The sequence below is a fragment of the Notolepis coatsorum genome, assembly GCF_963971535.1.
Source record: "Notolepis coatsorum genome assembly, chromosome: 5".
Lineage (NCBI taxonomy): Eukaryota > Metazoa > Chordata > Actinopteri > Aulopiformes > Paralepididae > Notolepis > Notolepis coatsorum.
The window spans coordinates 160521935-160538943 of NC_140169.1; positions in this window are offsets into that span (position 1 = coordinate 160521935).

Genomic DNA, 17009 nt, shown 5'->3' on the forward strand with positions numbered 1-17009 from the left:
ACCAATACCGTCATAATTCTCTGCAGGCGGCGGGCCAGCACCTTGGCAAACACTTTTAAATCGGCCCCGAGAAGACTCAAGGGCCTATAGCTACCACAATCATTGGGATCTTTGTCCTTCTTGAGAAGTAAAGAAATCAATGCCATGTTGACATCTCTTGAGAACTCCCCTTGTTACAAAGGGTCAGATTAAACCGAATATATATATTTATTACTTGAGATATATTGTATAGTATTTGTATATTGTATGATATCCCTTGTATATTCTTTGTACATATACACGGAATATCCCTTTACCTAGTACAGACCATAATATTTCGTTCTCCTATTGGACAGCGATCCCCTAGGCGCCACGGCCATACCCCCAATGTCTAGTTCAAAGTCACCGCCAAAGACATGCCTGGACATGACCGGCTCTGCGCAAGAATACGAGACAGAAATAAGGCTGGTACTAGATTGTTCACCTAACGTATAAATACGGCGCAGGTGAATACAGCAGTATGTTAACCAAGAAGTTGAAGCCTCACACCACGATACAACGTGCTGTGAAGTGGGCCCGTTTTGCCCCGAAATAGAGCCTTGAGACCGCGTGCGAATTGATAGCTGAAGTGTCAGAGTTTAACGCTGTATCGTCGAGTTCGACCTATTCTATTATTCAAGTAATAGTCTATTATGTATAGTGTATCGTGCGGCTACCGTTCTACAGTGACCAGCATTACCAACGCTTCCTCGTACCGAGCTAGTGTGCTTATCCAGGCTGGGCGGCTTAACCTGGTGCCGTCATCCGAGGAGCCCTAGACGAGAACCGTGTGGATATGTACACTGGATAACCTACCCCGACGACTACAGAGCCCTTTTCGGCTGGATTATATTTGCTTTGGTCCTGTAGCTGATGGAGCGGAGAATCGTCTACACCCACAACTGTGTGGGATTTACCCTGTGAGGAGCAACGTCGAGCCCGCCTCTAGTACTCTGAGGCTGGCTAGCTTTCCTCCATGCGGCACTGCATACCGGAGAATAGCTGTTGTTCGTCTACGGATCAAGGGATTATTGCACTGTCTCCTGTACCTGGAGTCTCCTTATTCCTCGTTGACCCAGACTTTCTGCTACCGACAAATCCTCTCCCCTGCTGGCTTACAACCGGAGGGACCCCTTTAGTATCTCCAGCTGATCTACTAGTGTACCATATATAATTCTTATGATACAGGTGGTATTCATTATCTCCTGCGTAATATTCTCATGGACTTACGCTCTTGACCTATTCATGCACATTCTTCGCCTTACAAGCGCAACTCTCAATCTTGATAAGTAATGTAAGATAATCTTCGTGCTGCTAATAAATATTCTTCTAAACAGTATTTGTTGTGAAACCGTGTTATTGTGGAGGTGTTCATCTCATATACCTGTGTACTGTATGGCCAGTAGTAATGTACATAACGCAGTAGTGGTTTAATGATACCATACTTATTCAATACAGTCAGGGAATTGTACCCCTCAGTTACACCCCTTGTTCGATAGCGTAATTGATCATATCGAGCATCAATGGACCCAATTGGTCCCAGAAAGCTAAATACACCTCGGGTGGAATACCATCCCAGCCTGGAGCCTTACCCCTCTGCATTTCAGCAATCGTCTCCCTTAGTTCCATCAGAGTGATCGGTTTCCCCAGTTCCTTGGCCTCTTCCTCAGAAATGTGGGGTAACTCAAGCCCGCCCATGAACGATTCAAATTTAGAGTCGTCGAGATTAACCTCTGAGCTATATAACTGTGAGTAAAACTCGTTGATCTTTTTCGAATGAGTAGTGACTGTACCCTGTCTCGTCTTGATCGAGGGGATATCCGAGAAATGATCATTCGAGCGTATTTTCATTGCCAATAGATGGCTAGGCCTGGAGCCGTGAAAGTAGTAATTTTGTCTTGTCCTATGTATCAAGAACTCAGACTGTTGTTTAAGTATGGAGTTTCTTTCTTTCTTGACTATCTTATGTTGTGTTTAGTCGTTCACTATAGTTAGTTTGCAAAGATGCGTATAGGTCCGCATATAATGTTTCCAGTCCTTCTAGCTTTTTTTACCGGGATTTACGCAAATTGGAGGCGAAAAGTGTGACATGACCCCTGATAAATCCTTTCAATGCGTTCCACAGGACCCTAGGGGCCTTAGAGGGCCTTAGAGGACCGTTTTTGGTCGCATGTTTCAGAGGACCCGGACCTATCCATCTCTGCATCCCAGCACGCATTAAAATCGCCCCCCACAATGAGAGCGTATCCAGTAAGTTCCAACATATTCTTCGTGATTGTATCATAGAACGCTGAATCAAATGTGTTAAGGGCATACAATGCTATTATTGCCATCTTCCTATGAGAGAACTCAACTTTTGCTATAGTAATCCTTCCCTCCGTGTCCGACCACACGTCCAGGACTTTGATATCAAGGTTACGTCTTGTAACTATGACGACTCCTTTCGTCTTATCATCGGCTGAGGATGAGGAGATAACGTGATATTGTCGATTTGCCAGCCTTGACACATCACCCACCAATAAATGCGTCTCACTAAGGAGAGCAATGTCAATATTTCTTCTCTTCAATAACCAAAGAACACTGGCACGCTTGTGAGGGGCGTTAAGACCCCCTGCGTTCCAAATTAAAATATTCAATTTAGCCATGGTCGAATTTGTCTAAATGCGTAGAGAACATACCAGTGCAGCCAGGCTGAGGCTTGAGGCGCTGATCCAGGCGGGCCCAGACGGTCAATCTCAGGAGTTCAGAGGAGGAACAATCACACACATATAAGACAACAGTACATAAAACACAGAACAATACCACCCCAGTTACAACCCCCCCTCCTTCTACTCTAAACCCTAACCCACCCATCCTATTATTAACCCTCCTATACCCACTCTCCAATCCCCTCCCTATGCCCCATCCACTAAGGATGGTCATCTTCCTCTCATTACCCATTGGAGTCATGGATCCAATAAGACGCTCTCCACTCCGACCCCCCTCTAGATAAACCCCTGATTAAACCCCCACTAGTCCAATAAACACAAATAAAAATAAAAATTAAATTCAATAAAGATATCGGTCGAAAACCACGTGAGCCCTGGCCCTAACATGAGATAACTAAAATGGAAAAAATAGCCATTATTATATAGTAACTCAACATCAACCCTGTAGCCATCTACTTCTGAGTCTGCGTATCAATGTCGCAACGTTATAGCATAAATGGATAAAGGAAAATTCAAAACAAAATTAAATTAAAGCATACCAGCAGATAGTCTAAGGCAGGATCGGATCACAGTTAAATTGCGCATACAGATGCCATTAAAACAGCGACACTAAGAAGAAAAGGAAAAGAGGGTTATGGCTAAAGTGCAAGCAAAGCTAAACCTGACCCAACCTGTTATCATATATTTTATATGTATATTCGGTCGAAAACCACCGTGAGCCTTGGACCTAACACGGGACAACTATAATGGAAAAAATAGCCATTATTATATAATAACTCAACATCAACCCTGTAACCATCTACTTCCGAGTCTGCGTATTAATGTCGCAACGTTATAGCATAAATGGATAAAGGAAAATCCAAAACAAAATTAAATTAAAGCATACCAGCAGATAGTCTAAGGCAGGATCGGATCACATTTAAATCGCGCATACAGATGTCATTAAAACAGCGACAATAAGAAGAAAAGGAAAAGAGGGTTATGGCCAGAGTGCAAGCAAAGCTATACCCGACCCAACCTGTTATCATATATTGTGTATGTATATTCAACCGGCCTTCCACTACTGGAGCCCAAAGCTCAAAACATCCTGGATATAAAAATAAAAGCATACAAGAAGTTAGTTAAGGACCCGATCACCATTGAATTGTGCAAACCGATGTCACTTTAAACAGCAACAACAACCAAAATACGTAAACATTATCGGGTCTCGAATGTCTCGACGCGGGCGATAGACACAGCCCGCTAGCCAGCCCGAGGCCAGCGCGTAAGCTAGTGATGAATCCGGCTAGCACGCTAGAGTCTGTTATGTACATTGTTCAGTTAGCTCGCTAGCTTCCATAGAGCTTGGATGGGCAGCGGGTAGTTAGCCTGTCTGGGCATGACAACAAGCATTTGTGAGCAGTCCGCCCTATCAATGTATTTAGGTCCACAACGCCAAGTTACTCACCCGACATAGCTATCAAGCAACCGTTTCGACCAACCTCCCGAGTTATTCCTCCGCTTTGGCCAACGACCAAAATGAGCGACGTTCATCGCCCTTACATAGCACAGACAATCTCGCGGGGGCGAATAGCGTAGGCCTCAAGCCCAGTTTCCATAGCTTGGCCATGACCACTTTGTATTCGCCCCTCTGTGCCTGAACCTCCGGTGTGAAGTCCTCGAAAATGGCCACTTTGTGATTGCCGAGACCCAGATCCCCTCTTCTGGCCCGGGCCGACCACATGATGAGTTCTCTCTGCTGTAGCCTGTTTAGCTTGACAATGATGGGCCTCGGCTCCTTGCTCACACCAGGACTGGTCTTGCCCGCTCTGTAAGCCGACTCACATATGGGCGGATCGGGAAGGACATCATTCCCCAGTATTTTCTGCAGCAGCTCCGGCATGTTCTCCGAGAGACGTCCTCCCTCACTGCCCTCCGGTACACCAACAATCCTGATGTTGTATCGTCTCTCCCTGGACTGCATTTCCATAATTACCAACTGTAGTTTGGCGACGTCAGCCTGCCCAGCCAGCAGGGAGGTCTCCAGACCCGCCACCTTCTCGCCTTGTCGAGAGGCCTCAGCCGTTAGCGAGGCTAGTTCGTTAGCGTTAGCTGCGGCGTCAGCGTGTAGCGACTCCATCTTTTCTCTCAACGGGCCTACCGCCAGCCTGATTTCCTCCGACATTGCCCGATGAAAGGTATTAAAAAGTTCCGCCTGCGCTTTCATTTGTGCATCAGCGAAGCGTACTTCAAAGTCCGCATGGAGTTTGGTCACGACCGAGAGAATTTCACTTATTTCAGGCGAAAGCGAGGACGGGCTCGGTGCCATTTTGTCGGCTGAAGTGACCATGGCTCTGGTTCCCTTCGACATCGTGAAAAGTTGAAAAAAGGTTGATGAAAGTAGTAGATGCTCGACCACTCAACAAAAAGACCAATAACAAATAAAAATTTAATTAAAGACTAGTGGGGTGACAGTGTTTTCCGCACGATAGTAGGGAGCTCCCGTGAAACACGTCTTACCCCATGAACGCCTGGCTCCGCCCCCCATGTCTGCACCCTACTTGAAAACTATTTGGCCAATGGCGACCAAAACCTACAGAGCTTACCTATGGACAGAGAAACACGTTTTCCCAACACTTACCATACACAAAAACGTGACACAACTCCCCAGATTCTACTTCTGGACTCTCAATGAGCGGAAAACAAAATCATGAACCAGCCCTTGTCCACCCTCCATGTTTCCAGCCCATTATATTAGACATTCCTACCAGTCCCGCTGTGTCACCACCACCTGCTATCCCTGACCGGCAAGAGATCCCTCCCAGCCAGTCAGTTCCTAAAAAATAGAGAATATAAACAAAAACAAAGAAAATTGCAAAAAAATAAACAAAAAATTGTGAGTGCCTTCATGCAACACACCCATTAAACAGAATTAAACTACCATCTAGAGGCATAAATACCCCCGCATAAACTAAGAAAGAAAAATTAAAAATTAAAAATTAAAAATAACAAAATAATTTTTTATTTATTTTTTTGTTTTTAAGTCTCATTGACCACCCTTGGATCAAGTATGTATAATCACTACTGAAGTAGTCCTTTGTTATTACTCTGTCTAATTTAAAAAAAAAATTATTGTTCTGTTTAAAACCATCATTTTTGTTAGTACGATTAGCCCATGCATCAGCCAGTTACTTCATCCCTGTATTCCTCCAACTTACCCTTGTTAGTCATCCAAGCCGTTTTAGTACCTTGCACACATAATCTAAACATCTAACCTATCTATGTATCTTCTTTTAAATTTCTATTCTAATCAGTCACATTTGTCATTTAATTTATTAATAACTTCCCAGAGCGTTATAGCTTCTCCTGTGCATTTCCTCCTCGTTCTATTCAGCCTGTTGGCCTTTGCAGACACAACCTCTTTACACACTCCCCCTGAAAATTTCCCAACATTCCGCATGTCCAGCATGTCTGTTTTCTGATGGACTCTTCCTGTCTGATGGACTCTTGCTGTCTGTTGGACTCTGCCTGTCTGATGGACTCTTCCTGAGCCCGCCACCCTTTGCCACATGATCGGGCCAGGTGTCTCAGTTCACCACAACTCCAGCAGTCTTTCAGCTGGTACCCCACAGTCCTCGACAGGTCCACCCCTCTCCGGTCCCCTCCTGGCAGGTCCTGCTTTATGGAGGAGAGAGGGACATACCTGTTCTTTCCCGCCGCCGCTCCTCAGGCTCTCTGTTGGGAGGGGCCTGGAAGCTCACCCCCCACGGTTTTCTCCATGCCCTCGCTGCTCAGCTCCCCGTTCAGGTAATGGGGCAAGTGACATCTCCTGTTCACTGAGTCCTTGTTCTGCAGTACGGAACATAACTTCCAAAATTACATCACTCATGATCTCAGTCTGTTCCGCCAGTTCTTGTTCTAGCATCTCCCTCTCGTGTGTGACTCGGTCAACCTCCAGCTGCTTCTCCACCAGCTCTCTACGGACTGTCTCATGTCTTTCGGACGCATCCGTGAACGCTCTCTGTTTTCCTGGAGAGAGGCACGTCATCCTCTCTTCCTCCACCCTGGCCCTCGCTGGCTGGCTCCTCGTCACCGGCCCACGCCTCTCATTTTGGCTCTGGCATTGGGGGACGTCTGGACAAGGGAAACTGGTGGGCTGTGGAACCTGTTCGTGTATATTTCCATACCTGCTGTCGGTCTCTGTTCCAGCCGTGAGGCCAGAGTCAGCTCCCTGGGACTGCTGTACCAACGCCGCTCTCCTCAGTCGCTTTCTTTGTCCCTTGGTTAAACTGCAGTCACCTGCAATGGACACTCCAGCGTGGATTGGCTCTAGTTGGAGTAAAACAGTTGTCTCGGGTTCTCTCTCCTGAACGACTTCCTGTATTGGAATCAAAGTCATTATTTCCAGTCCCTCTGTCATACTGGTCACCTGAGGGAATTCCATCACATCCAACTCAATCAGATTAACTTCAGGTATCAATCTTTCTACGGGCGTGTCTGCAAAGGTTGTCAGCCTGCTGCCATTATCGGCATTATTTCTTTTCATCGCCCTTCATGCTTTCTTTTTCTGTTTTTTTATTTGGCTATGCAGCCTATAACGACCTCCTCTCCTATACTTAAATATAAAGTTTTGTAAAGGCCTGAATATCTTTGGCCATTGCTTCTTCACTTCTATTGTGACATCTCCAGTTATTGAAATAGACAGATTGTCTACTTTTGCTATTGTTATTGCATCTAAACCTTCAGTTGTTTCTATCAATGTTCCACTAAGGTGAACTTCCTGTGTATCCGACATTCTCACCACTTTCAAACACTCCTGCAATTACCGTTTGGAAAAACAAGTTTCTCTGTGTCTAAAACTATTTTTACCTTACTTGAGTTAAAACTCACTCACACTTTCTGATTTTTACCGGTGCAGACAGGGATTGATACGTTTCTTATCATTCATACTTATACCAAGGCTAATAGCCGTTTCCCCAGCTGGTATTGAAATCGTCAGAGCCCCATCTGTCCTTGCCGAGCCTGTGCAGAAAGAAAGCAAAAACACCCAAACTTAACATCAGTGGCATTTCCCTTTTCATTTCCTCAATCTGTTCCGCATTGGAAATGTCGGGCATCTCTATACTAATATTTTTAGAGAGATTTGGTGTGATTTATTTGAACATAACGATACAGCCTTAGCTTTGTTTATGTCCGTTCGTCCAACCGGAAAACTGGAGGTTCCAATCCCTTGTGTGTTCCTTTCACATGATTCTCTGGGGAATACAAACGTCAGTTCCACACAGCCTATCAATGTCTAACAATTCTGGTAAACCTGCTCATTCATCTGTTCCAATTTCTTTTTGCCTTGATGAATTTGTCATCCTGATCTTAATTTATACTTTAAATGACAACTCAGCGTATTGACTATGTAAATGTAATATTACCTTCCTCTTCTTGCTTTCTCTGTTTGCTTCTCAAACTCTACTATGGACATCAAATTCCTTCCTCCTACATTACCTTCCACATTTACATCTTAACATCTCATCACATTCTTCATACAACATCATTTTCATTATACATTAACACATTTTCCCCCTACTACACCAAACATCTTGGTGTTGACTCCTCCTCCAACCGCTACCAAGGGAAAAATAAATTTTTTGTGATTTATATCACTAAACCCTTGACCGTTTGCACAGCGCAGCTGTCCATGTCATAAACTCATGGACACCCGTACTATACCTAAGCAATATCCTCACAGATCCTTGATTTCTCAACAACCTGCCATTTCTCAGTCCAAAGCATGTTCCCTTCAGTCGCGAACCCGAACGAAAACACCCCAGACCCCTACTTCAAGGAATATCACAAACACTGTCCCACCATAACTGTACCTAGACAGGCCAGCGCCCATCCGGTACCTACTTCACATACATATTAACACTTTGGGTGCCTAGAAACGATTTACAACGTCTTTCCCGGCCATGCTCAAGGTGCCGAGGACGCTGTACAGCGTCTTTGATCTGTTTACATCTTTTTTCGATTTTCCCCGTCTGAACTTCACCGCCGAGCTTTTGGAAGAAAATTTTAACCGGAAACTGCATTTCCTCTCAAATTTCACTAGGTGGCAGTGTCCCCCTATTTTCTAACACTATCACAATAGGGGGAATATTGTACCCCACAATGAATCTGGCATTTGATTGGCCAGCATACCTGGCCAATGTAACCACAGGTATAAAACGTTAGCGCGATCCCAGAATCGACGAGGTTTTGGAGGAGAGAGAGAGAGAGAGATAGATAGAGCGATAGAGAGAGAGAGAGATTGAGAGAGATATTTGAATTGAGATCAGCCTATAGTCTATATTTATAGTGTTATACAGTATAGTGGTAGTATCAGACTAATTGTAAGGTTTCAGCTGTGCTTTAGAAAGTACTTAGTCGTGCTAAGTAGTAGTACTATTCGAGGGATTAGTGTGTAGTCTAGGTAGTATATTTCAGTAGTAGTAATAGTAGTTTGATCAGTTAGTAGTTTCATTTAGATTATTAGATCAGTATGAAGAGACGTAGTGTAGGAAAGCGAGGGGACAATCCGGCGGCGGGTCGCTTTGTTCAGACGAAGCTGGCGTTTGGACCCGCGGTTGTTCAAGCAGCAGCAGCACCAACAGCACCAACGTCTTTGGTAGCTCCGATCGGAGAGAGCCGTGAGACCGTTGCTGGGCCCAGTAACGCGTCTCGCCCCGGGACCGGGAGCGGCTCTACCCGACGCAGTTCGAGGAAGAGGAAGGCTGCCGCTGTGGTCATAGCTTCTTCATGCGAGTCAGGGGACAGCGATTCGACCGCCCACGAATCTGATGGGAGCGCCGATTGGGAACCACCAGGTAATTACACGGTCTTATATATATATATATATATGTGTGTGTGTGAAACGTGTATTTGATGATTTACATACTGTGACTATGTAACGTTAGTTCGACAAACCAACGGCGATATGCATGTGATTGTGTGTGTGTGTGAAACGTGTATTTGATGATTTACATACTGTGACTATGTAACGTTAGTTCGACAAACCAACGCCGGCGATATGCATGTGATTGTGTGTGTGTGAAACGTGTATTTGATGATTTACCTACCGCTTATTCTGTGACTATGTAACGTTAGTTTGCCAAACCTAACGCTGATATGCATTTATTATATTCTAGCTCCGGAATCATCTGACGATGATCTCGGCTTGGGTCGGAGGTATGAGTCTGATTCATCGCACGATTCAGACGTGGGAGTCGGACACGGTGGTGGTCGACGGGGCAACGGTACGTCATGTTTACTAATGCAATGTGAATATTGTTTTGTGCATGTTCAAATCGATAGTTGAATGATATAGGATATAGTAGGCATGTAGTACAGGCCACGCCACCATGTGCTACAGTTAGGTTGTCTTGTGTGCGTGTGTGTGTGTGTGCATGTGCACGCCCTTTGAAGTGGCTCTTTGAAGTGTGTAGCTATCATGTAAGTGATAATAGTTGCATGCTGGGCATGATACGACGTGGTGGTGGTGGTCGACGTGGTAATTGGTATGTTGCAATGTGAATATTGTTTTGTGCATGTTCAAATCGATAGTTGAATGATATAGGATATAGTAGGCATGTAGTACAGGCCACGCCACCATGTGCTACAGTTAGGTTGTCTTGTGTGCGTGTGTGTGTGTGTGCATGTGCACGCCCTTTGAAGTGGCTCTTTGAAGTGTGTAGCTATCATGTAAGTGATAATAGTTGCATGCTGGGCATGATACGACGTGGTGGTGGTGGTCGACGTGGTAATTGGTATGTTGCAATGTGAATATTGTTTTGTGCATGTTCAAATCGATAGTTGAATGATATAGGATATAGTAGGCATGTACAGGCCACTACATTTAGTTACATGGATGTGTGTGTGTGTGTGTGTGTAGATGCCTCACCCCATGCCATTTGATGTGTGTGTGTATGTGTGTGTGTGTGTGTGCAGTGTGTGTACACACACACACACACAAGATCAAAAGACATGCATCCTCTCCAACACCTTTGAACTTCGCAGTACATGGTGAGGCCTCTATATGCAAATTCCATTGATTACAGCACACACATACACAATGGCATGGGCACATGGCGAGGCCTATATTTAAATGCATGGTTGTGTAGCATATGTAAAATTCCATTGATTACAACACACACACATGTACATGCTTTGATGGCCGCTGATTTATTTTGTGTTCACACAGCAGAACACTCCGAAACCGAATCCGGGGCCAATACACCAACATGCTTGGGTATGTACTAACTACATTTATGTATGTGTAAATGTATTACTATTGTGTTTTGTGAGACTTACTTACTGAATGAATTTAATCCAATTCAGATTCTGGCGCAGACCCTGCCGATAGTGACGCTGAGACTGGCAACGACATGGGATCACATTCTACTCCTGCAGGTAATTGGGACGCAGGGAGCTGGGACAAGAGGGGGGGGGGGGTTAGAGAGGGTCCGCAGGGAGCTGGGACAAGAGGGGGGGGGGGGGGGGGTTAGAGAGGGTCTGCAGGGAGCTGGGACAAGAGGGGGGGGGGGGGTTAGAGAGGGTCTGCAGGGAGCTGGGACAAGAGGGGGGGGGGTTAGAGAGGGTCTGCAGGGAGCTGGGACAAGAGGGGGGGGGGGGGGGTTAGAGAGGGTCTGCAGGGAGCTGGGCACAAGAGGGGGGGGGGGTTAGAGAGGGTCTGCAGGGAGCTGGGACAAGAGGGGGGGGGGGGTTACAGTCTGCTCTCTGGATGTGATGGAGGAGTGCTGCATGTTGAACACAGTGATCCTCCTCATGTTACAGTCTGCTCTCTGGATGTGATGGAGGAGTGCTGCATGTTGAACACAGTGATCCTCCTCATGTTACAGTCTGCTCTCTGGATGTGATGGAGGAGTGCTGCATGTTGAACACAGTGATCCTCCTCATGTTACAGTCTGCTCTCTGGATGTGATGGAGGAGTGCTGCATGTTGAACACAGTGATCCTCCTCATGTTACAGTCTGCTCTCTGGATGTGATGGAGGAGTGCTGCATGTTGAACACAGTGATCCTCCTCATGTTACAGTCTGCTCTCTGGATGTGATGGAGGAGTGCTGCATGAGGCTGCTGCAGGGCCTGGTCTGGTGGTGATGGTGGTAAATACAATGACAATACGTTGCCCTAGTGTAATGTATTACATCATGTGATTCTAGAACTGGATGCTAGTCTGGACATGCCGGAACCCGTTGCAGGGCGGAAACGCACATCTAAGAGAGGTAAGTTGGCCTCACTCTGCACACCACTTCCAGCTCTGACCTCTGACCCCCACACCACGTCCAGCTCTGACATCTGAACCCCACACACACTCACTCATTCACTCACACAGTTTGTAACTACGTGGCATATGAATGTCTACAGTAGGGGTGTTATAGTATATTTGTATAATTGACAGGTCGTGGCGTGCGACGTGGAGGAGCGAAGAGCAGGGCTGCGATCCGCCAGGAAGAGGAGAATGCCTGGTCTCGTGAGGGCTGGGTGCCTCAAAGGATCCCCTTCACAGCCCAACCGGGGTTGCTCCAGGACGCCATGGCACTCAGATCTTACCGGCCTGCGAAATGGATGGATCTGTTCCTGACAGATGCTTTTCTGAACTCTATTGTTGCCCAGTCCAACCTCTACGCTGAGCAGTCCATTGCCCGGCTGGACCCCACGCTAACCAGTAGCAGGGCACTGCTTTGGAAGCCCCTCACATTGAAGGAGCTGAAGAAGTTCCTCGGACTCCATTTCCTTAGCAGTGTCCTGCGGAAGCCTCGCGTGGACCAGATGTGGACCACTGACGACATGATGTACACACCGTACTACTCTGAGACCATGCCACGCAACAGGTTCCAATTGATCTGGCGATTCCTCCACTTTGCGGACAATACTTCCCTGGAGGTTAGAGACAAATTGTGCAAAGTACGCCCTGTAGTCGACCATGTAAACGCGAGGTGCAAGGAGCTGTACCAGCCTGAACGCGAGCTCGCCATTGACGAGGGGGTGATGGCATGGCGAGGCCGCCTGACCTTCCGGGTCTACAACCCCAACAAGCCCACCCGCTATGGCATCAAGTCCTACTTCCTGTGCGAATCACGCACAGGATATTGCTTTTCATTTAAGCCATATTGTCGGGAAGGCTCGCTCCTGGGGGACACGGTCGTCGGTCTGCTTGGACGTCTGTCTGGGGCCGGCTATACGCTCTTCATGGACAACTTCTACAACTCGGTACGTATGTCCGCCAGGCTCCGACAGTTGAGGACCGACGTCTGTGGTACCCTCAGGAAGCACCGGGGCGAGCCAGCCACCACAATCATTCCGGTTCACCAGGGCTGTGGCGCGGACCTACACAGACGGTAAGGAGAAGAAGATTCCTGGGGTGACAGCGGAGATGGAGGCGGAGGCGGAGGCAGGGGAGGAGGCAGGGGAGGAGGCAGGGGAGGAGGCAGGGGGTGGGGATGAGGAGGAGGCAGGGGCTGAGCAGGTGGGGCGTGTCGACCCTAGGGCCCCACTGGGGGACCCGCAGAGCAGATTAGTGGGTGGCTTTGTGAAGCATGTAATGGTTGCATACAAAGCCACCCCGAAGAAAAAGCTACCGTGTAGGAAATGTCGTGTCTGCAGTAGGCGTGGCATCAGGAGTGAGACCAGATATTTTTGCACATCGTGCAAAGTCCCCCTGCATCGTGACAAATGCTTCGCTCTGTACCACACAAAGAGGGATTTCTCTAAATAGTTTCTTTATTAGTTGTCATACAGAAGTACAGACTACTTCTAAATAATCCGGCACACAGAAGTACAGATTACTTCTAAATAATCCATCATTGTGTGATACAGACAGAACCATGTGTACCGGTACATAGTATAGCTAGCTGAGTGTAGTATAGTATAGTGTAGTATAGTATAGTATAGTATATTGTAGTATAGTATAGTATAGTATAGTATAGTGTATGGGTAGTTGCACTGTTTTCTGTACAAAATGCGTTGAACACATGTATTTGGGCCACGGTTGTCGATATTGCATAGGCATGTTTGGACCACTTGCAGATGAGACGTTATGTTAGCGATCTAGCTGTATCGACTCCATTCATAATTTGCATTGTGTGTGTATATAGTTTTTTTTTTATTTATCTTTTTCCCCCCTCATTTTTACCGTTTGCACAGAACCAATGGTTGCTGACAGTCACCCAGTTTAAAAAAGTATATACTGTAGGTAACATACCACACTTTTCTAATGCAGTCCATTGGCCTATTATTTATATACTTTGGAAGCATGTATTGGATATTTTTTGGTCCACAGATCATCTGGCGCTTCATCCATTTATCAATGGACAATGCAGTCATCGATGCGAGAGACCAAGTAAGATATGCCCTGTAGTTCATGTGACGTGAATGTTACCAGCAAACTTCTAAATGCACTGAAACAATGGTTGGTTATCCTCCAGTGTTCACTTTTTATAAGGTATTGTCTTTGTAAATTACCATAATCCTATACTGTGAATGTTACCAACAAACTCCTAAATGCACTGACACAATGGTTGGTTATCATCAGCCAGTGTTCACTTTTTATAAGGTATTGTCTTGGTAAATTACCATAATCCTATACTGTGAATGTTACCAACAAACTCCTAAATGCACTGAAACAATGGTTGATTATCCTCCAGTGTTCACTTTTTATAAGGTATTGTATTGGTAAATTACCATAATCCTATACTGTGAATGTTACCAACAAACTCCTAAATGCACTGAAACAATGGTTGATTATCCTCCAGTGTTCACTTTTTATAAGGTATTGTCTTGGTAAATTACCATAATCCTATACTGTGAATGTTACCAACAAACTCCTAAATGCACTGAAACAATGGTTGATTATCCTCCAGTGTTCACTTTTTATAAGGTATTGTCTTGGTAAATTACCATAATCCTATACTGTGAATGTTACCAACAAACGCCTAAATGCACTGAAACAATGGTTGGTTATCATCACAGTGTTCACTTTTTATAAGGTATTGTCTTGGTAAATTACCATAATCCTATACTGTGAATGTTACCAACAAACTCCTAAATGCACTGAAACAATGGTTGATTATCCTCCAGTGTTCACTTTTTATAAGGTATTGTATTGGTAAATTACCATAATCCTATACTGTGAATGTTACCAACAAACTCCTAAATGCACTGAAACAATGGTTGATTATCCTCCAGTGTTCACTTTTTATAAGGTATTGTCTTGGTAAATTACCATAATCCTATACTGTGAATGTTACCAACAAACTCCTAAATGCACTGAAACAATGGTTGATTATCCTCCAGTGTTAACTTTTTATAAGGTATTGTCTTGGTAAATTACCATAATCCTATACTGTGAATGTTACCAACAAACTCCTAAATGCACTGACACAATGGTTGGTTATCATCAGCCAGTGTTCACTTTTTATAAGGTATTGTCTTGGTAAATTACCATAATCCTATACTGTGAATGTTACCAACAAACTCCTAAATGCACTGAAACAATGGTTGATTATCCTCCAGTGTTCACTTTTTATAAGGTATTGTCTTGGTAAATTACCATAATCCTATACTGTGAATGTTACCAACAAACTCCTAAATGCACTGAAACAATGGTTGGTTATCATCACAGTGTTCACTTTTTATAAGGTATTGTCTTGGTAAATTACCATAATCCTATACTGTGAATGTTACCAACAAACTCCTAAATGCACTGAAACAATGGTTGATTATCCTCCAGTGTTCACTTTTTATAAGGTATTGTATTGGTAAATTACCATAATCCTATACTGTGAATGTTACCAACAAACTCCTAAATGCACTGAAACAATGGTTGATTATCCTCCAGTGTTCACTTTTTATAAGGTATTGTCTTGGTAAATTACCATAATCCTATACTGTGAATGTTACCAGCATATAATGCACAGCAACAATGGTTGGTACTGATGACTTGTCACCCAGTTTATTGAACATATTTTACAATAAAAATGTTCATGGCATCAAAGTTTCAAGTTTTTTGCATTGTAAAGTATTCTGTATTTTATAATAATGTTGTCTGGACCTACACCAGTAGTTATAAAACTTACTTGTTCATTAGCGCCAGGCATATCAATCAAATGACCAACAAAGTAATCAATCAATCAAACAAATCAATCTATGAATCAAACTATCAACAAAACAATCAAACATTCTATCAAGCAAATGACCAACAAAGTAATCAATCAATCAAACAAATCAATCTATGAATCAAACTATCAACAAAACAATCAAACATTCTATCAATCAAATGACCAACAAAGTAATCAATCAATCAAACCAATCAATCTATGAATCAAACTATCAACAAAACAATCAAACATTCTATCAAGCAAATGACCAACAAAGTAATCAATCAATCAAACCAATCAATCTATGAATCAAACTATCAACAAAACAATCAAACATTCTATCAAGCAAACTATCAACAAAACAATCAAACATTCTATCAATCAAATGACCAACAAAGTAATCAATCAATCAAACAAATCAATCTATGAATCAAACTATCAACAAAACAATCAAACATTCTATCAATCAAATGACCAACAAAGTAATCAATCAATCAAACCAATCAATCTATGAATCAAACTATCAACAAAACAATAAAACATTCTATCAAGCAAATTACCAACAAAGTAATCAATCAATCAAACCAATCAATCTATGAATCAAACTATCAACAAAACAATCAAACATTCTATCAAGCAAATGACCAACAAAGTAATCAATCAATCAAACCAATCAATCTATGAATCAAACTATCAACAAAACAATCAAACATTCTATCAAGCAAACTATCAACAAAACAATCAAACATTCTATCAATCAAATGACCAACAAAGTAATCAATCAATCAAACAAATCAATCTATGAATCAAACTATCAACAAAACAATCAAACATTCTATCAATCAAATGACCAACAAAGTAATCAATCAATCAAACCAATCAATCTATGAATCAAACTATCAACAAAACAATAAAACATTCTATCAAGCAAATTACCAACAAAACAATCAAACATTCTATCAATCAAATGACCAACAAAGTAATCAATCAATCAAACCAATCAATCTATGAATCAAACTATCAACAAAACAATCAAACATTCTATCAATCAAATGACCAACAAAGTAATCAATCAATCAAACAAATCAATCTATGAATCAAACTATCAACAAAACAATCAAACATTCTATCAAGCAAACTATCAACAAAACAATCAAA